Here is a 21056-nt window from a genome sequence, read left to right as displayed (position 1 = left end):
GTCTAACCCAGTGTATGGGAAGGGATTAAAGCACATAATACAAGTCTGAAATATAAATTGCATGGGAAATAGGAATGACTGACCCTTTCTATATAGTTCTGTTATGGGATAAGAGTTCCACCAGTCTCTCATCCTAAAAAAATGAAATGAATAGAATATACATGTATCTTGATTCTTTACCCATAACTCATCCATCTCTTGTAAGGTACAAGAAAAAAGCAATAAATACTAATCCAGATACCACAAGACCACTATGATCATTCATACATTCAGAAATGTTATACTTTAGTACACTTTAGCAATATATCGTGGTCCATTACTATGGTATTTACTTTGCACATTTCCTGAGTCAATCTCTTTTAAATATTTATTTTTAAAGCTGCTCACTTAACTACGCTTTGCCATTGGAGATCTACTCAAACTCCCTTACTCAGGCAATGTACCCTCCCTGAATTATATAAAATGAGGTGATTTGGTCCCAGGATAAGACAGCAGAAAATAATTTTCTCAAAATATAGATCATTGCATACTGTTTAGAAAATTGCATCCTTTTATGGCTGCCTCTCAAATCTGCAACAATGGCTTCAGCCTTCTTTAATATTTCACCCGCACCTTTCCTACAGCCTCTTATCACCCTATCCCCTTTTCATTTATTTTTATTTCGCCAAATTTGAGGCTGTAAGTTTTTATTAAAACATTATATGTGGAATTTAGATTTTCCAATTGCTTCCTACTATACTATGACATTTTATTTATTTTTCTTTTCTTATTTCTGTTATATTACTTATATGCTATCATCTTCTTGGCACACTTAATAAAACCCATATAGTTTATACAATCAGTTAACCTTGATAGACATACAGTATTGTCCCAAAATTCATCCACCCTTCCTCTCTCCATTTCCCCTCACTCCCTCTATCCTTTCCTACCTCCCATCATCCCCAACTTCCCGCCCTCAATTTTTCCCTCCTTTCTCAATCCCTTTCTTACTTCCTCTTTTTATAACATTTCAACAGTGATGGCAAAATGTAGAAGGCAAAATTATATGAAATGAGGCTGATAGAAAAAAACATTGCCCTTACAGCACAACTTAAACAGCTCCTTTTGCTGTTCAAACATGGAGACAAAAACTTGTATTGCGGAGGAAAAGTGTAACCTGATTTAAGTAAATGTCATGGTCAAAACAGTGGACTATTCCCTGAAGAATATAACGACTGCATAAGTACAATGTATAAATAAGGTGGGCATAGTGATATTTATGAGGATGGGTGCTACATACAGACATGGACAAAATTTGGGGTACCTTAAGTAAGAAAAATCTACAATGGTAAAGCTGACAAAAATAATTTTCAACTAAAATTTACTGAATATCAACTAATGAGAATTAACCATTGCTTTTGAATCGTGGTTCAACAAAAAATCAAAACAAATAAAAAGCAAAATAAAGAAAATGCCATGGCCAAAAACGACGGTACCCCTAGAAAATATTAAAACTAATTTGATCATAGAGACATGAGAAACTAAGGTGTGTCCTATAATTAGCATCACTGTTTCTATAAATGTGTGCTGTTTGGTATCATGGTGTGTTCAATACTTAACATGGACCAAAGAAAGCTTAGGACAGAGTGGTCTGAGGAGACTAAAAATATAATTATAGGCAAACATGTTAAAGGTAAAGGCTATAAGACCATATCCAAACAGGTTAATGTTCCCATTACTACAGCTGCACATATAATTCAGAAAGAGACTCTTGCCAATCTCACTGGATGTGGCCAGAAGAGGAAAATTGCTGACAAATTGAAGAGATGGATAACATGAATGTTAACCAAAGAGCTAAGAACAGCTTCTAAAAAATTAGAGGTGAACTCCAAGGTCAAGGTACATCGGTTTCAGATCTCACTGCTCTCTTGGCCAAAGTGGATTTAATAGACGATGACCGAGGAGGAAACCACTGTTGAAAGCAAATCATAATAAAGCAATACTGGAATTTGGCAAAATGCATACTGACAACCCACAAAGCTTCTGGGAGAATGTCCTTTGCACAAATAAGACAAAACTGAAGCTTCTTAGCAAGTCTATTCTATGTAGCCGCACAGTTCTGTCCCGGGTATTGATACGACTACTACTGTAACCTCCTGCTCTGTGGCCTCCCCTCTAACACTCTTGCACCCCTCCAATCTATTCTAAACTCTGCTGCCAGACTAATCCACCTGTCCCCCCGCTATTCCCTGGCCTCTCCCCTCTGTCAACCCCATCACCCGGAGACTCCAGTACAAAAGCCTAACCATGATGTACAAAGCCATCCACAACCTGTCTCCTCCATACATCTGTGACCTTGTCTCCCGGTATTTTCCTGCATCCAACCTCCGATCCTCACAAGATCTCCTTCTCTACTCCCCTCTTATCTCCTCTTCCCACAATCACACACAAGATTTCTCTCGTGCATCCCCCCTACTCTGGAACTCTCTACCACAACATATCAGACTCTCACCTACCATCGAAACCTTCAAAAAGAACCTGAAGACGCACCTCTTCCGACAAGCCTACAACTTGCAGTAACCACCGATCGACCAAACCGCTGCATGACCAGCTCTACCCTCACCCACTGTATCCTCACCCATCCCTTGTAGATTGTGAGCCCTCGCGGGCAGGGTCCTCTCTCCTCCTGTACCAGTTGTGACTTGTCTTGTTCAAGATTATTGTACTTGTTTTATTATGTATACCCCTCCTCACATGTAAAGCGCCATGGAATAAATGGCGCTATAATAATAAATAATAATAATAGTAATAATAATAATAATACGAGAGACTCGAAAAGGTTGAAATTGAAACCAAATCTGTATTGAAATCCCTGAAAAATCTATTTGTAACACATGAAGATTTTGTTGAGGATTTTGAAGTTTATTTGCCTCGGAAACACAGTAAAATCGGCTGCAAAAAAATTATGAATGTACCTTTACAGCTACACCTTTTTGTCAGTTACTGTAATCTAAAGAATATCTATATTGAAAAATACTGTACCTTTTCACTACAAATTTGCGTTTAGCCACCTGGCAACACTGTATGCAGTTTACAATGCATGTGGTGTGCCATGACTGCATGTGGCTCATCTTTTATGCCGCGGAAGCGCTGCCATAAGCGGTAAACAGCATGCATGCCCATAGCATGTGTTCCCAGCCTTAGGAGGTATTCCTTATACAGTTGGATTTTTTTTCATGGGAGGGCTAATATAATGTTTCAAAGGAAAATTCCTTTTATATAGGATTGGTATGATTGTTTTACCAGCTAGAACACTATTTTGGTACAATACCATTAGGAAAAATATGAAACACTTATATTTCAATAGCAAACATGAAACAGCGCCCCACTAAAATAATCCATACTCACTGTCAAAACTTTTTCGAAGATTACATTTCCCATGGCTGGTGTGACAAATAAGTCTCTGATTTATTTTCTTACTGTTCTGAAGCACATTCCAAAATCTCGGCAACGTCCCATATGAATTCCCTACCAGGTGCAGAGTGAAACACAGAGATACATTAATTGTACTTCATATGCAATCACCGCACTAATTAAAACCCCATGAAAAGTAATTGAAGTTACTTGTTAGCACACTGGGGGTTGTCTTTTTGAGCGCTTATGAAAACACATACAGACTTCGTATTTGCTTCCATTTACCACCTACACATCTGTAAGGAATAGGATATATTTTCATGAAATTCAGGAGACAGAAAATTGAGTTTTACAATATGTCTTCAGCGCTACAGCAAAGAAAATTAAATGGTTTCTTGACTTAACTAAAATAATTATGTATTTCCTATGATTGCCTAACATGAATTCTTTCACTGCAGCCCAAAGAATATGATTATGTAATAAGGTCACTCAAATGAGGAGGAAAAGATCAAGATAACTTTTTAGAAGTATTAGGAAACAAAATTGAAAATAAAGATATGTCACCATGACCCAATTCAAGTACTAAAAACTGCAGCTTATATGTGGGAATAAAAATGATAGCAACTTACATTTTTAAAGGATTTAGCGGTTTTATCTTTATTTTAGCAAATATGTTGAGGGCATGATTTTATAGCACTTTCTAATATATTCACTTATTACAGGTTCTTCTCCTATATGTCTTATTGCAGCTTTCACTACTGTGACTAGTTCATCAGTTGGTGTAAATGAAAAACACTTCACATTGGAAAGCGGTTTGTTCATGGGTACAGGTAAGTGGACAGATCTGGTCACATGCTCCTCCACCAGCAGCCATTTTGAGAACAGGAGTACTGTGTAGACTGAGAAGAAAGCCATACTACCAGGTACAGGAGGAGATCCTATATTACCGTACTTATATATTAGTAAGTGCCAAAAATCACTTCCCCAACATACTTTTAAAAAATAAACATTAAAAGGCCAACCACTTTAAACTAGTCAGTGCTGACTCTACTACATGTCGACAAAACAAGAACAGGTAAGCATCCAGTTGAATTGAATGTCTGTGTGGTGCAGCAGGACATACCTGTCTGCCAATGACTTTAATAAGTTATCTTGTTCTATAAAATGAGAAATCTAGACTAAAGAACCCCATAACATTAGACTAATGTCGGTAAAACCTGTCGATATTGACAGTTTTGGTTGACTGTCCAATGTGTAAGGAGGCATCGGTCAACTGATGACAGGAGAAATGTCCATCATGCATGTCAGATTTTTGTACGGGAGAGTCAGCTTAAGCATTGATTGGCTAACAGTCAGGTAATGTGTATGACCAGCTTAAGTGGAGGGCACCGTCCATTTCACCATTATGTATAAAGTTAACTTGTAATGTTGTGTTCGCTGTATGATAATAAATACGAGTTATGGGGCCGATGCCACTAACCTGAAAGTTACACAATTAGTTATTCAAAACCCTCAATTCCAGATTTATTCTCTTGAAGGGAATATCCAAGACTTTGTAAAAAAAAAAAGTGCCTAAGCACTAACAGGCAGGTAGTTGCCAACTACCTGCCCGTTGTGCTCAGTGCCATTCTTCGCCAACACACAGCTCCTGCAGGCAATTCAGCTGCTTCTGCTGACATCACATCAAAAGAGCTGTGGCTTCTTTTCCGCTCTGCTTTATTGACAGGCCGCGACTGCCGACATCAGGTTGACTGACAGCCAGCTCCCCGCTGACTAACTTGGGGAGCCGCTTTCAATCGGCATGACGTTGACGATCACACCTTGCCAGCAGAGCAACCCAGAAGAAGAAGAGCTGCTCTGTTGACAGGGAGCAGCTGAATAGCTGGCAGGGACAGTTTGTGACTGATCTGTGCGAAGAATGGCGAAGAGCACAATAGACAGCTAGTTAGCAACTACTTGCCTGTTGGTGCTTAGGCACGTTTTTTTTTATAAAGTCACGGATACCCCCTTTAATGATAATTAGCATATATCAACATTATAAGTTCATCTTATATGTGATGTGTGCATATATAGGGTACGGTAAGTGGATTGGTGCAGGTATACTTTAAGATGTTTTAACCCCTTTACCCCCAAGGGTGGTTTGCACGTTAATGACCGGGCCAATATTTACAATTCTGACCACTGTCCCTTTTTGGAAAGTAGACCCCCTAAGGAACTTATCTAGAGGTGTGGTGAGCACTTTGACCCACCAAGTGCTTCACAGAAGTTTATAATGTAGAACCGTAAAAATAAAAAATCATATTTTTTCACAAAAATTATCTTTTCGCCACCAATTTTTTATTTTCCCAAGGGTAAGAGGAGAAATTCGACCCCAAAAGTTGTTGTCCAATTTGTCCTGAGTATGCTGATACCCCGTATGTTGGGGGGAACCACCGTTTGAGCGCATGGCAGAGCTCGGAAGGGAAGGAGCGCCATTTGGAATGCAGACTTAGATGGAATGGTCTGCAGGCGTCACATTGCGTTTGCAGAACCCCTAATGTACCTAAACAGTAGAAACCCCCCACAAGTGACCCCATATTGGAAACTAGACCCCCCAGGGAACTAATCTAGATGTGTTGTGAGAACTTTGAACCCCCCAAGTGTTTCACTACAGTTTATAACGCAGAGCTGTGAAAATAAAAAAATCTTTTTTTTCCCACAAAAATTATTTTTTAGCCCCCAGTTTTGTATTTTCCCAAGGGTAACAGGAGAAATTGGACCCCAATAGTTGTTGTCCTATTTGTCCTGAGTACGCTGATACTCCATATGTTGGGGTAAACTCCTGTTTGGGCACACAGGAGAGCTCGGAAGGGAATAAGCACTGTTTTACTTTTTCAACGCAGAATTGGCTGGAATTGAGATCGGACGCCATGTCGCGTTTGGAGAGCCCCTGATGTTCCTAAACAGTGGAAACCCCACAATTATAACTGAAACCCTAATCCAAACACACCCCTAACCTTAATCCCAACAGTAACCCTAACCACACCTCTAACCCTGACACACCCCTAACCCTAATCCCAACCCTATTCCCAACTGTAAATGTAATCTAAACCCTAACTGTTACTTTAGCCCCAACCCGAACCCTAACTTTAGCCCCAACCCAAACTGTAGCCCTAACCCTAGCCCTAACCCTAACCCTAGCCCTAACCCTAACCTTAGCCCTAACCCTAGCCCTAACCCTAACCCTAGCCCTAACCCTAGCCCTAACCCTAGCCCTAGCCCTAACCCTAGCCCTAACCCTAGCCCTAGCCCTAACCCTAGCCCTAACCCTAGCCCTAACTCTAGCCCTAACCCTAGCCCTAATGGGAAAATGGAAATAAATATTTTTTTATTTTTCCCTAACTAAGGGGGTGATGAAGGGGGGTTTGATTTACTTTACTTTTATAGCGGGTTTTTTTAGCGGATTTTTATGATTGGCAGCCGTCACACACTGAAAGACGCTTTTTATTGCAAAAAATATTTTTTGCGTTACCACATTTTGAGAGCTATAATTTTTCCATATTTTGGTCCACAGAGTCATGTGAGGTCTTGTTTTTTGGGGGACGAGTTGACGTTTTTATTGGTAACATTTTCGGGCACGTGACATTTTTTGATCGCTTTTTATTCCGATTTTTGTGAGGCAGAATGACCAAAAACCAGCTATTCATGAATTTCTTTTAGGGGAGGCGTTTATACCGTTCCGCATTTGGTAAAATTAATAAAGCAGTTTTATTCTTCGGGTCAGTACGATTACAGCGACACCTCATTTATATCATTTTTTATGTTTTGGCGCTTTTATACGATAAAAACTATTTTATAGAAAAAATAATTATTTTGGCATCGCTTTATTCTCAGGACTATAACTTTATTTTTTTGCTGATGATGCTGTATGGCGGCTCGTTTTTTGCGGGACAAGATGATGCTTTCAGCGGTACCATGGTTATTTATATCTGTCTTTTTGATTGCGTGTTATTTCACTTTTTGTTCGGCGGTATGATAATAAAGCGTTGTTTTTTGCCTCGGTTTTTTTTTTTTTTTCTTACGGTGTTTACTGAAGGGGTTAACTAGTGGGCCAGTTTTATAGCTCGGGCCGTTACGGACGCGGCGATACTAAATATATGTACTTTTATTGTTTGTTTTTTTTATTTAGATAAAGAAATGTATTTATGGGAATAATATTTTTTTTTCATTATTTTGGAATATTTTTTTTTATTTTTTTTACACATTTGAAAATTTTTTTTTTAACTTTTTTACTTTGTACCAGGGGGGGACATCACAGATCAGTGATCTGACAGTTTGCACAGCACTCTGTCAGATCACTGATCTGACATGCAGTGCTGCAGCCTTCACAGTGCCTGCTCTGAGCAGGCTCTGTGAAGCCACCTCCCTCCCTGCAGGACCCGGATCCGCGGCCATCTTGGATCCGGGGCTCGAGCAGGGAGGGAGGTGAGGAGACCCTCGCAGCAACGCGATCACATCGCGTTGCTGCGGGGGGCTCAGGGAAGCCCGCAGGGAGCCCCCTCCCTGCGCGATGCTTCCCTGCACCGCCGGCACATCGCGATCATCTTTGATCGCGATGTGCCAGGGGTTAATGTGCCGGGGGTGGTCCGTGACCGCTCCTGGCACATAGTGCCGGATGTCAGCTGCGATAAACAGCTGACACTCGGCCGCGATCGGGCCGATCGCGCTGGACATACTATCCCGTCCATGGTAATAGGGGCCCACCCCACCTCGACAAGATAGTACGTCCCATGTCAGAAAGGGGTTAAGGCCCCCATACATATTAGTCTAATCTCAGCCAAACGTGCCTATATTGACAGCTTAGGCTTAGGCCTACAATCTAATGTGCATGTGGGCACCATGAGATGTTGATCAGTACTGTGACCGTCAGTCACTGGTTGATGTGTCAACCTACAGCTTTTTACATTCCTGTGTATGTGAGAATGGCTGTCGGCCAAACAGTCGGTCGAAACATAGCTCAGCTAACAGCCATCTTATGTGTATGGTGGCCTTTAGAGTGCACATTTATCTCATGACCATAAACAATCACAGATACTGAGATTCTAGAGCTGCAGGTGACTATTTCAGACAATTTACTGACAGCTTTAAAACAATTGGAGGGAAGTAGCGATCGTACAGTCATTTTGCATGCATTCTACCGTTCTCACAGCCTTCCCAAATTTGATTTGTCTCCCTGTAACCAAACTTTCTCCTATCCAACCCATCCTGATTGTGGCAGCCAGGATTGTATTTCTGTCCAGCTGTCATACCAATGCCCCCACTTTGTGCCAGTTATTGCACTGGTTACTCATCTGCTACAGAGTGCTATAAAAAAAATTATTTCTCTCTCCCACAAAGCTTTCGGAGAGAAGTAGTGATCTTACAGTCATTTTGCATGCATTCTTCCTTTCCCAAGGCCTTTCCAAATGTATCTATGATGGAATGTAATATACAGTAGTAGTAACCATTACTAGACTGCCAGCATAAAGAATTTCACCTCATATGGACACAATTGCAATGGCATGAAAGGAAAAGGGATGAATAAAAAATAGTAAGGCAAGCCATTTAGCTTTTGGATTCAAGTGTTATGTATATCAAAAACTCTAGTTAATTCCATTACATGAGGGTTTTTTTCACCTGCAAAAAATATAACTGGAAAGAAAATTACAACCTATCAGAAGCATTTTCTCATAGGGCAGCTTTCAATTCTATGAGCTATATACATGTACACCTATAATACAGTTCTGCTGGAACGAGAGCTCTATGGATCTTGCAGAGCCTGCAGTTAAGCAGTTAGAACACACAGAGAGAAATCATTCTACAGAATGATCAATTTGTTTCACAAGCTTCTAGGCACTTATATCCACTTGGCGACTTGAGTTTCCTACTTCTCTCTGGATCATTTATTCTGTAGGTGGTGTGAAATTCCTCCACTGATTATGCGGCATTACAACTAAAGGTACCGTCACACATAACGATATCGTTAGCGATATCGTTGCAACGTCACGCTTTTGGTGACGTAGCAACAATCCCGCTAACGATCTTGTTATGTGTGACAGCGACCAACGATCAGGCCTCAGGGAGATCGTTGGTCGTTGGGGAATGATCAGGACCATTTTTTGGTCGCTTGTCACCCGCTGTCATCACTGGATCGGCGTGTGTGACGCCGATCCAGCGATGTGTTCACTTGTAACCAGGGTAAATATCGAGTTACTAAGCGCAGGTCCGCACTTAGTAACCCGATATTTACCCTGGTTACCATTGTAAAAGTAAAAAAAAAACACTACATACTCACATTCTGATGTCTGTCACGTCCCCCGGCGTCCACTGTGTCAGCGCCGGCCGTAAAGCAGAGCACAGCGGTGACGTCACCGCTGTGCTCTGCTTTACGGCCGGCGCTGACACAGTCAGTGCAGGGAAACTCTCGGCAGCAGCGCGTGCATTAGCAGCGCTCCTGCCGAAAGCAGTTTTAACCCTGTGGATGCCGGCGGGGGACGTGACAGATATCAGAATGTGAGTATGTAGTGTTTTTTTTTTTTCACTTTTACAATGGTAACCAGGGTAAATATCGGGTTACTAAGCGCGGCCCTGCACTTAGTAACCCGATGTTTACCCTGGTTACCCGAGTGCTGCAGGGGGACTTCGGAATCGTTGAAGACAGTTTCAACGATGCCGAAGTCGTTCCCCTGATTGTTGGTCGCTGGAGAGAGCTGTCTGTGTGACAGCTCCCCAGCGACCACACAACGACTTACTAATGATCACAGCCAGGTCGTATCGCTGGTCGTGATCGTTGGTAAGTCGTTTAGTGTAACGGTACCTTTACTGCTGTATGTCTGGACTAACTTACCATCTGTGCTCACTGAGATTTACTTATACATTATCAACACAACAAAGATTCCAAGATCGGACTATTGTATTATTTTAAACGCTGTGATTTATGACTTGTGTATGAACTGTTGTTAAACTGTAAAGCGCTGCAGAATATGTTGGCGCTATATAAAAATTATTACTGTTATTTATTTATTCACACAGAAAATCATCAGGTCAGTGTGCCAAGACAGAAATAGAACAAAAGAATGAGTGTAGCCATGGTATGAGGTATAATAGTTAATATTATAATATCAGAACATATACCAATCATTTGGGGGGGGTTTAGGAGGGGGGGATTTTGTGACGTCACAACTACAAAGATTGGCTGTAGCGGTCTGATCCTCTTTTTCTTAAAAGGTTGCTTAGCATGATCTAAAAATAAAACAACATACCTAGCTACTGATCCTTTTCCACTGTACTGACCCCCGACATGGGTTCAGTTAGTCTCATTGTCACTGATTGGCTGCAGCAGTGTTGCGCCATCCTTGCAGAATAAGGAAGTGACTTGGGAACTGGTACAGCGCAGTGCCAAGTGATTGGTAAGTTTATGCTTTTATTTTCTTTTTAGACAATGCTGTTCTCATTTTGTAGAGGTAAAAAGGGGTGAACAACCCCTTTAAAACATGTTAATAAAATGACAAAGGAGTATTATAAATAAGCTAGTTTACTTAAAGGGTATATCATTCTAAGTTAGTTACAAAAGAACAGAAAATTGTGAAGATACTGATTTATCTAACCTCAGAACTTTATCTATCAGAAGTTCTAGAATAATTAACAATCCACCTTCCACCAGGTTCAGGTACTGTTGTGTCAAAGAGATGTTCGGTAGAGATGACAGAACTTCCTGAAATTTGTTTCGGGTTCAATAATTCTGATGGCACAGAAAAGTTTGATTCGGACCAAATCGATTCAGATAGAATCATAAGAATTCAGAAGCCTCCAAATAATACATATATGATACTCTCAAGTCTCCTGGGACTGTATACAACCCATTTCAAGATCTTTAATGCAATTATAGCCAAGCAGCACGCTCGCTGACTTACGAGTCATATTTGAGACAGAACTTTCCTTTATTCCCAATATCCAATCACTCGCTCATGTCACCTGCACTTTAAATTCTTCCCCAGAATCTGATCTTTTCTCATCTTTGAAAACTGCAAAAAACCTCTTAATGACGCTCTTATTCACTCTCGTCTGGACTACCGCAACTCTCTACTGATTGATCTCCCTCTAACCAAACCTTCTCCTCTTCAATCCATTCTGATTGCGGCAGCCAGGATTGTATTTCTGCCCAGCTGTTATATTAATGCCTCCACTTTGTGCCAGTTATTGCACTGGTTACCCATCTGCTACAGAGTACTATTATTTCTATTTATTTCTCTCACCCACAAAGCTTTCCACAGTTCTGCAACACCGTACAGTACATCACCTCCCTCATCTCAGTCTATCACCCTACTCGTGCTCTCGATTCTACAGCTGATCTAAGACTAACATCCTTCATAATTCGAACCTTCCATTTCTGTCTCTGATAATTTTCTTACACTGTGCCAGATTTCTAGAATGCACTACCGAAGACAATCCAATTAATACCTAGCCCCAACATATTTAAGTGTGCTTTACAAACACATCTCTTTGGACACGCCTATCACCTCACTTCACTAAAATAACTGCACTGTTCTCCATCTCTACGCTTTCCTCAGAATCTGGTCCCTCCTATTCATCTATGTCCATAGTCTCCAAGCACCCAATAGCACTTGGTAACTGTCCTTAGTCAGTTACTGGCTCATGACCAGATCACGCAGCTTTATTTTGAAAAACCCCTATCTATTATAATGATGACTTGAGCATACGTCACACTCACTTTCTATTGAGTCTCCCCTATTCCCTTATCAATTGTAAGCTTGTGAGCAGGACCATCACTGACAACAGCTTCTCTGTGCATAATAGAGTATAATAAATTGCTTGCTATTAAATCTATCTACTCTCTCCTCCTCACACACTAGTTCTCACTACATGTTCTACATAGGGGTGACTGGGCTGTAAGGTACTTTCTCTTATCCACATTTCCCCAAAAATGGCAGCAACAACTGATTCCTACTTGGGCTTTTATACTGGCTTTGAGACATCAGTATCTGATCTATAGTGCACTGGTTATGATAGGCAACTACAAGGCTGTATGAGGAAGGCTGAGGCCTGAACCCAAGGTCATTATTATTATTATTATTATTATTATTATTTATATAGCACCATTAATTCCATGGTGCTGTACATGAGGAGTTACATACAGGGTTATAGATATCGATTACAGTAAGCAGGTTTACATTGACAGACCGGTACAGAGGGAAGAGGACCCTGTCCTTGCGGACTTACATCAAGGTCATGTGATCCTTCTTCTGTCTTATGCTGCAATCTGTAACATGGCAGCCATTTTAGGAGATTCAAACAAAACTGAGAGTTATGAGAAGTATTTGCACAAATGTCAAAGAAAAATTTGTACCAGTAATTTTTGAAAGCCTATTTTATTATCTTTAGTGTTTAGTGCTTCAGAAAAAAACCTAGCAGCACACATATAATAATGAAAAAAGTCCCTGTCATCTTTTAAATCCCAATGGATCAGAGGGGCACACATTGTTATCAAATGAGCAGTCATAGAGGCATGTGACTTTTCCAGCCAATCACTGGTCACAGACTGGCGTAGTACGACTGGGCCATTATACTGGCGTGGCAAGGTGGCTATGTGCATTTTTCTCAGGGTTTTGGCATGTGCAGAAGAAAAAACAACATCTTTTTAAAGCCAAATTAAAATAGTAATCTGTGGCTGTACAGATATTTCAGTTTTCCCCGGTATCTTTCTATGAATGCCTTCCACAGTAACACTGAAATCCCTCATAAGTCACGAGAAAACATTGCGTCTGTCAGAGGATTGAAGCATGAACACTAGTGAAATAAAATCTGAAAGAACCAAGGATCTGCAATAAACTGTGTAAATGTAAGTAGGTCATCCCACCAGCAGAGCAACTCACGGAAAACAGGCACTGACCGCCGTAATTACCATTCCCATTGTGGCGACTCATGAACTATGAAATCACCTTCAAATATGCTGATGCCTAATGAGGAAAAGCGATGGGATGGTTGGAGGCTGTCCTTGGCTGGGAACAAATATACTACTGAGATTGACGGTCTGAGCTACTGAATTAATGTCTAACCAAGCTGAAAACAAGTGTCCACTCCTTGGCCAACTGACTATCAAGAAAAAATTCAGCATTTTAAAGATTACATTTTCATATGATTGTTAAAATGAGTTTAGCAGCTGTGTCACTGTGACCGCTGCATGCAGGTGTACCCCTACACAGCTAGCAATATATAGGGAATATATAAATTATACAGTAAGCAGTGTAAATGTAGTATATATTACACATGATAACTGGTTCCCAGAATCATTCATAATATTTCTATTTTACGAAAGTCCAAAATAACTTAAAGCGAATCCGTCAGCAGGCTTTTGCTGCCCAGTCTGAGAATGATGTAGGTGCAGAAACCCTGATTCCAGTGTTGTATCACTTACTGGACTGCTGTAGGTAAAAAAAAACACTGTTTTGTCTGATTCAAATCTACCAGTTCTCTAAATGTTGAACTCTATATATTCCTGCCCACACCACGTGAAAAAGGTACGTGTACACTGTGCACAGGCAGAAAGCTAAATAGAGAAAAACTTGGCACTCGAGGGTTGAACAGTAGAACAGTGAGAATTTTATTTAGGCAATCCAATTGCAATGGATGGCCCCCTTGGAAGAAGGAAGGTCCGAAACGCGCGTCGGGGCGGACGCGCTGAGTCATCGGTGTGGCTGTGTCCTGGATCGCCCCCGTGCACTGGTAATTACTGATCTATATTGATTATGAGGCGGTCACCTATAGAGGGTGCTGGATGTACATTATGGCACTTCTATCGGGCACACATAGGGGTTTAATTACAAATTAACCCTTTTTGGTACTGTATTTATATGGCAGTAGACAATTTTTTGCTCATTAGTGTGGTTATTTTATTTGCCTCACTTCCCTACCAAGGTCCTTGGCGCTTCCATACTTTTGCAATGTTCCATATTGTATGTTAAATCTTACACATCTCTCCTTTGCACTTTAATATTCGCCTATTTTTTGGCTATTTTAAAAGATTAACATTTTCTATTTTTCTACATACTATGGACCCTTCTGTCATTTTGTTGTGTAGATTTTATATGATTCATTTGCAATGTATACGAAAGCATCAGAAAGCATCCATTGTGAAATAATTCATCTCCTGAAAGTACCCTTTCCACAGAAATCCGTTGCTTTCTGATGAAGGTCCAGAATCGTAGGACCAAAATGTCAAATACATTTGCCTGAATAAAATTATATCATAGGCAAAAAGCTGCCAATCAGTGAATCAGTGATTGGGGTGGGGCTATACAGAGCTCCTAAATATGTATGACTACATTGCAGCAGGTTTGCCAGTTATCTAGTGATAATCTCCTGCTGATAAAACTATTATCAAATATCAAGAGTACAGGAAGCAGCCCAGGAAGTGACACATCACTGGGTCTCTACACTCTGCTGCTTTCAAATACGGAGGCAAAAAACCAGGTGACAGATTCCTTTTAAATGTAACTATTAATACAGCTATTAATTAGAGTGCTGCATACAAATGTGAATATAATAAGTTAAAACACCAACTTTTATTGAAAGGCACTTAACCTATATATGCATTAAAACAACGACTGACCTGACAAAACCACATACAGTATATCTGCAGAACGTAATCCTGTATTTATAACTGTTACCACTGTAGCTCATATTCATTCAAATTTCAAAATCAAGCAAAGCGTCACGTTTCGCCAGATGATCTGGCATCTTCAAGGGTTGCAGGGTATAAGTCATTGTCCAATGATGATATGTATAGAAGCCATTATAGTGTCTATAAGTCCACAGCTCTAGGTACTCTGTATGCCGCTGCATGGTAACTTGTGATGGCACCACATTTACTCAGACACAAGGCTTCTAGAGCAAAATCTTCACATAATTCAGCATGGTAGAATACGTCATTCTATTTAGTATTTTACAGACTCTATTTGTAGCTGGAGGCATCCTAAACTACTGTACTACAGTATAATGACCCAATAATTTCTATGAGTGCAGCGATCATACTGTAGGAGCAGATAGAATTTGTTTTCTTACTGAGAAAATATGATGTTGTGTATATTATCATTATTCATTATTATAGCGCCATTTATCCTGTCCATATATTTTGTGTTCCATTTGTATAATATATTTTGTGCCCCTGTTTTTGTCAATGGTTGTATTGTGATTTCTCGGTCAGCAAGCTTTTATGAATAATTCACGCATAATCAAGAAGAAGCATGCAGTTTAGTGTTAAAGAGGGTCTGAGATTTCACAATGCAAACTACATACATAATTAAATAGATCTTTTAGATCTAATGAGGCTGATGTATTTATTTTGAAAGTTCACATGAGGATGGCTGTATTATCCAGACATTAAGACGAACCATTTACATCTCCAATTAATAGCAGATAGGAAGACTTTAAAAAAGAATTTTACAGCCATTCTGAAATGAATTTTCAAAGTAAGTACACCAACTTCGTCAGGTCTAAGATCTCTTTAAAGTGAACCTGTCATCAGGATTGTGCACAGTAACCTACAGACAGTGTCAGGCCGGCACCGTTATACTGATTACAATGATACCTGGTGATGAAATCCATCTTATGGCTGTTCTTTTATCTTTATTTTCAGTTTGTAGTTAAAAAAATGTATATACTTTATATTGGGAAATTTTGTGATAAATGCACTTTAAGTTGTTAAAAATTGGGAATTATGCTGACCAATTAAAATAACCCATACTTTAAATGTTAAGTGTACCTCCCATGCTAATTGTTTTCATTCGCTTCCTAAATGAAATGTTTTGTGACGTTAATCATGGAAAGATCATTTTCCTTGTCAAAGATATACACATACTTTAAGGTTAGAGATCTTCAGTGGCACAGAGTCGTCCAAATAGAGCAATAAGAGTCTCAGTGTATACCTAGCCTGAGGATATTGATTTGAGAAGTGTGAGCTGTTCCTGACAGCGCTTGTCCTTGCCATTCCAGCTGTGATATCACTGTTATACTGCTATTACTCATCCTTTAAATAAGGTTTGTGTCTTACGAGATTACTGCCAGCTACTTCTATATCGCTAAGATACAAGGTTTTAAAAGGTCGGAATTGTAAATGGCTTAGAAGCAAGGAAGGTGCACGGACAGTTAAGCTTAAACCATCCGCTTTCACTTACTCCTTAATTACCGTAATCTTAATTGTGGTGAAAATAAATAGGTTTACACCTTTCATCTATTTTACTGAATCTTATTCTATATACTTGCGCTGTGCATGAGCACAAGGGAACTTGTCAGCTGATACATGCTGCCGATACACGGACAGCATATATCATGCAATGGCTACACAATTCCAACCATTTGTGTTTGTTTCTGAAATGCTCCGGTGTCCCAGAGAAAAACATAGTTTAAAGGGAAACTGTGACCAGGTTTGGCCGATACGAGTTACTTCGACCGCCTTTCAGGGCTGATATACATCATTCTATAATGCTGTATATCTGCCCCAACCCGACCTGTGAGAATAGAAAAATATCTTTTATTATACTCACTTGCGGGGCGGTCCGGTCCAAGGGTTGTCGCACTTCTTGGTCTGGCACTTCCCATCTTCTTGCAATGCCTCCTTCCTTCTTGGTTCGTGTGGATACTGCGCCCCTGCATCATCCACACAGTCTACTCAGCACCGCGCTCTGGCGCAGGAATACTTATCTACCCTGCTGAGGGCAGAGCAAAGTACTGGGAAAGGTCAGAGAGGCCCAGGACTTGCGCACCGTAGTAGTTTTCTCTGCCCTCAACATGGCAGATAAGTAAGCCTGCACAGGAGCGTGGAGCCGAGCAGACTGTGTGGATGATGCAGGGGCACATTATCCACACAAACCAAGAAAGGCGGCATCGAAAGAAGATGGGAAGAGACGGACCAAGAAGTGCAACACCCCTTGGACCGGAGCGCCCCGCAGGTGAGTATAATAAAATATATTTTTCTTCAATTACAGGTCAGGTTGGGGGCTTACCTACAGCATTATAGAACGCTGTATATAAGCCCTCAAATGTAATGGCTGTAACTCGTATCGGCCTAAACAGGTGACAGGTTCCCTTTAACAGCCGCTGGGGACCAAGACGCACTGAAGAGTAGTCAGACAGGTGGGTTCCTGGAGGCTTCTCCCCACCCACTGCTCTTTGAGTGATAGGTCTCTCCCTGAGTGTGCATATGAAGAGATTACATTTCAAAAACCTGACCGGCACATCCAAACATAGACTCAGTGTGAACAGGTGCTGAACCTAGAGTCGCCAACTCGTATATAGTTAAGTAAATAAGGCAGCACACTGCAGCGCTAGAACATACAAACTTGAAAAACGAAATTTGAACTGCATTACTGCACTAGAAATATGAAAAATGAGAGCGTTTAGCGCATAAAAATGGCCAATTTTATGTGTACCTGATAGCCCCTTTACGGCATCTCTCTTATACCAGGTCCTACACTTGCCTTACCTTGCTGAGAATAAACGTCTCCATCTGAATGGGTACATGTGAAACCTCTTCTTAGACTAAAATTCTCTCTCTCTGTGGAGGGGTATTGGACCTGCTGTAATTAAAACACCTGTGGCTAGGAGGCGGAGTGCACGAACAGAAGGCTAAAGAATACATTTCAAAAACCTGACCGGCACATCCAAACATAGACTAAGTGTGAACAGGTGCTGAACCTAGAGTCGCCAACTCGTATATAGTTAAGTAAATAAGGCAGCACACTGCAGCGCTAGAACATACAAACTTGAAAAACTAAATTTGAACTGCATTACTGCACTAGAAATATGAAAAATGAGAGCGTTTACAGCAGGTCCAATACCCCTCCACAGAGAGAGAGAATTTTAGTCTAAGAAGAGGTTTCACATGTACCCATTCAGATGGAGACATTTATTCTCAGCGAGGTAAGGCAAGTGTAGGACCTGGTATAAGAGAGATGCCGTAAAGGGGCTACCAGGTACACATAAAATTGGCCATTTTTATGCGCTAAACGCTCTCATTTTTCATATTTCTAGTGCAGTAATGCAGTTCAAATTTCGTTTTTCAAGTTTGTATGTTCTAGCGCTGCAGTGTGCTGCCTTATTTACTTATGTATATGAAGAGAGACCTGTCACTCTAGGGTAACGGCTGGGGAGAAACCGCCGGGGTCACGCTTGTCAGACTAGTTTCCAGCGCAGCTCAATCCCTGCAGCGTTTCAGAGGTAAAAAGATATGACTGGGATGGTGCGGCTACTTTCTGATACATGCTGCTTGTGGATCGGGCAACATTTGTCATATGTCAAGTTCCCTGATATCATGATTAAGGGTGCTTGACCACCAGAAACGCGATGATATCGCATTTTATCCTTTGTAATCGCTGATGTTTTTATCCTCTAATGAACATATTTTTCAAGTGAATAAAGAAAAGGGGTTTTTTTTTCACTACCTCGTTGAGCTGGATTCCTTATTTCTTCTCTGACTTCTCCACGCCTTGACACAGCGGTTCCATGCTCCGAGTTTCCAAGGATGTCGATCATGGTGAGCTGGACTTTGTTCGACAGCACATATATACAGAATATAATTCAATAATAAAAATGAAAGAAGATGTAAACCTATTTTTTTTTTCACCAATATTAAGATTAATTAAGCAGTTCCCTTTAACCTCTTAAGAACAGGGTGATTTTTCAGCTTTGATCTTACATTTTTTCCTCCCCATAATTTTTTTTCCAGCCAACATAGCCCTATAAGGGCTATTTTTTGGGGGATACGTCATAGTTTAGAATCACAGCATTTATTTCACTGTAAAATGAACTGAAAACTGGTTAAAAAAAATTAGAAGTGGAATGAAATGGCAAAAAAATGCAATTCCATCACTTTTTTTTTGTGCTTGAATCGGAGGCGATTCTATGGTAAAAATTACCTGTCGATATGATTTCCCTGGTCAGTCTGATTACGATAATATCAGTTTTGCATAGAGTTCTTTTTAGATACGTCAAGAAAAAATGAAAAACAAATTCAGAAATTGTTAAATAAAATAATGAGTTTGTGTCGGCATGCTCCAAGACCGGTAAAGAATTTTTCAGTTGATAGAGCTTGTTTTTCCATGTCGAGCTAATGTTTTCATTAATACATGTATGTATGAATTTTTTATTGATTTTTATTGTATCTTTTAAAGAGCTGTGATGACTGAAAAACACAATTCTTGCATTTTGATATTTTTGTTCTTTACAGTTTTTATCCTATGGGTTAGTTAATTAATTTTAGATTTTGATAGATCACACTGTGATGAAAGCAGATTTATACTACTTACCTAATCCATAATTTCATTTTCCTATGCAATTTAGTTGTCATCCAGTAGTAAAACAATGGCTACTCCTGCTGAATTACCATAACGATCACAAGCACCTTACAGAAATGTAATAAAGACATCTTATCCAGCCAACCAGTGACTTGTCCTGCACTGATGAGGGGGCATGAACCCCAAACCATCTATCTACATATACATTTTGTTGGTTGGATAATATCCCTAATTATGTTGCAAGTGTTTTAAAAAGGCTGGACAATAAATTGCAGAATATTTAATAAGCATAGGGAACAAAGTATTCTTTCTTATGAAAAACTAATTTTCATGCTGTAGTTTGTGCCTGCTAAACAACAGCAAAATCCATCCGTGTGAAAGCCTTAGAGAGTGCAAGACTTTTTAGTTTACATTTCTAATAACTTTATGAAGAGGATACAGAATCATTTGGGGCATAAAATGGCTTCAAAATCAATTTCATGCACTTGTAATAATGAGCTCCAAAATCACAAATTCTATGCCAGAAGATATTATTTATTATTGTTAAGTAGCTGGGTCTAACTAAGCATAAAACAGGTCTGTGATAACTTTGCTTCATGCATAATTATGACCAGTATTACCTAAAACTGAAGAGATCATTGCATGTATTCAACTCCCAGAACATGCTCCCTCTCATCCAGTGTTTCTTGGAAGTGTTTGGCTTATCAGGGTTAGTTCACACCAAGCGTTTTTTCTAAGTTTTTTTTTCTGAATGAAAGCCTCATCTCTTGGCAGGAAAGAAGCTGCAAGAAAAAAAAATCATGTTTTCCTGCTGATTTTTTTTTGTGCAGTTTTGGGGCGGTTTTGGCTTGCTAGATTTGTCTCTCGTGCATGCTGACAAAGTTTAGTGTTGAAAAAAAAATCCTATTCTATAGAATCAGGTTTTGGCACAAAAATCACAGCAAAACCTGATACCTGTGTTTTTGGTGCTTTTTTTCAGTGTTTTCATTCATTTCAATGGGTGAAAAACGTTAAAAAAAATACTGAAAGAAGTGAAATGCTCCATTGCGCAAAAAACATGCAAAGCACAAAATCCTGATTCCAAAAAAAGAAAACAATGTGTGTGCATGAGATTTCTGAAATCTCATAGACTTTGCTAGTACTGTAAAACGCAGCTGAAAATTTGCACTAAAGAAACGCATAAAAAAAAGCAAAAATACCTAGTCTGAATTTAAACTTGAAATCTTTTGTTTTTTGTTTTTCTTTTGTATTTCAATGACATCTCATTTACAACATTTTAGTGGTTTTATTTCTTATATTACTTGAAACGAGCATTTTTCTTTTGGTGGTTTAGTC

The 21056-nt window shown here is 39.9% G+C and overlaps 1 protein-coding gene across 6 annotated transcripts in view; it reads right to left on the bottom strand.

Moving 5' to 3' along the window:
* Positions 1-21056, bottom strand: part of APBA2 (amyloid beta precursor protein binding family A member 2) — a 734370-nt gene that overhangs the window by 499496 nt on the left and 213818 nt on the right. For 2 of the 6 annotated variants that reach the window (XM_069765831.1, XM_069765834.1), the window contains exon 3: positions 20342-20503. The exons of the other annotated variants lie outside the window; for them this stretch is intronic. The gene's annotated coding sequence lies outside the window, so the exon portion shown is untranslated. The remainder of the gene's footprint in view (positions 1-20341; positions 20504-21056) is intronic. 6 annotated transcript variants of the gene reach the window in all.

The sequence above is a fragment of the Ranitomeya imitator genome, chromosome 4 (assembly GCF_032444005.1).
Source record: "Ranitomeya imitator isolate aRanImi1 chromosome 4, aRanImi1.pri, whole genome shotgun sequence".
In the NCBI taxonomy this organism is placed as follows: domain Eukaryota; kingdom Metazoa; phylum Chordata; class Amphibia; order Anura; family Dendrobatidae; genus Ranitomeya; species Ranitomeya imitator.
The sequence above is the reverse complement of the archived record's forward strand: the minus strand, read 5'-3'. Positions and strand labels throughout refer to the sequence as shown.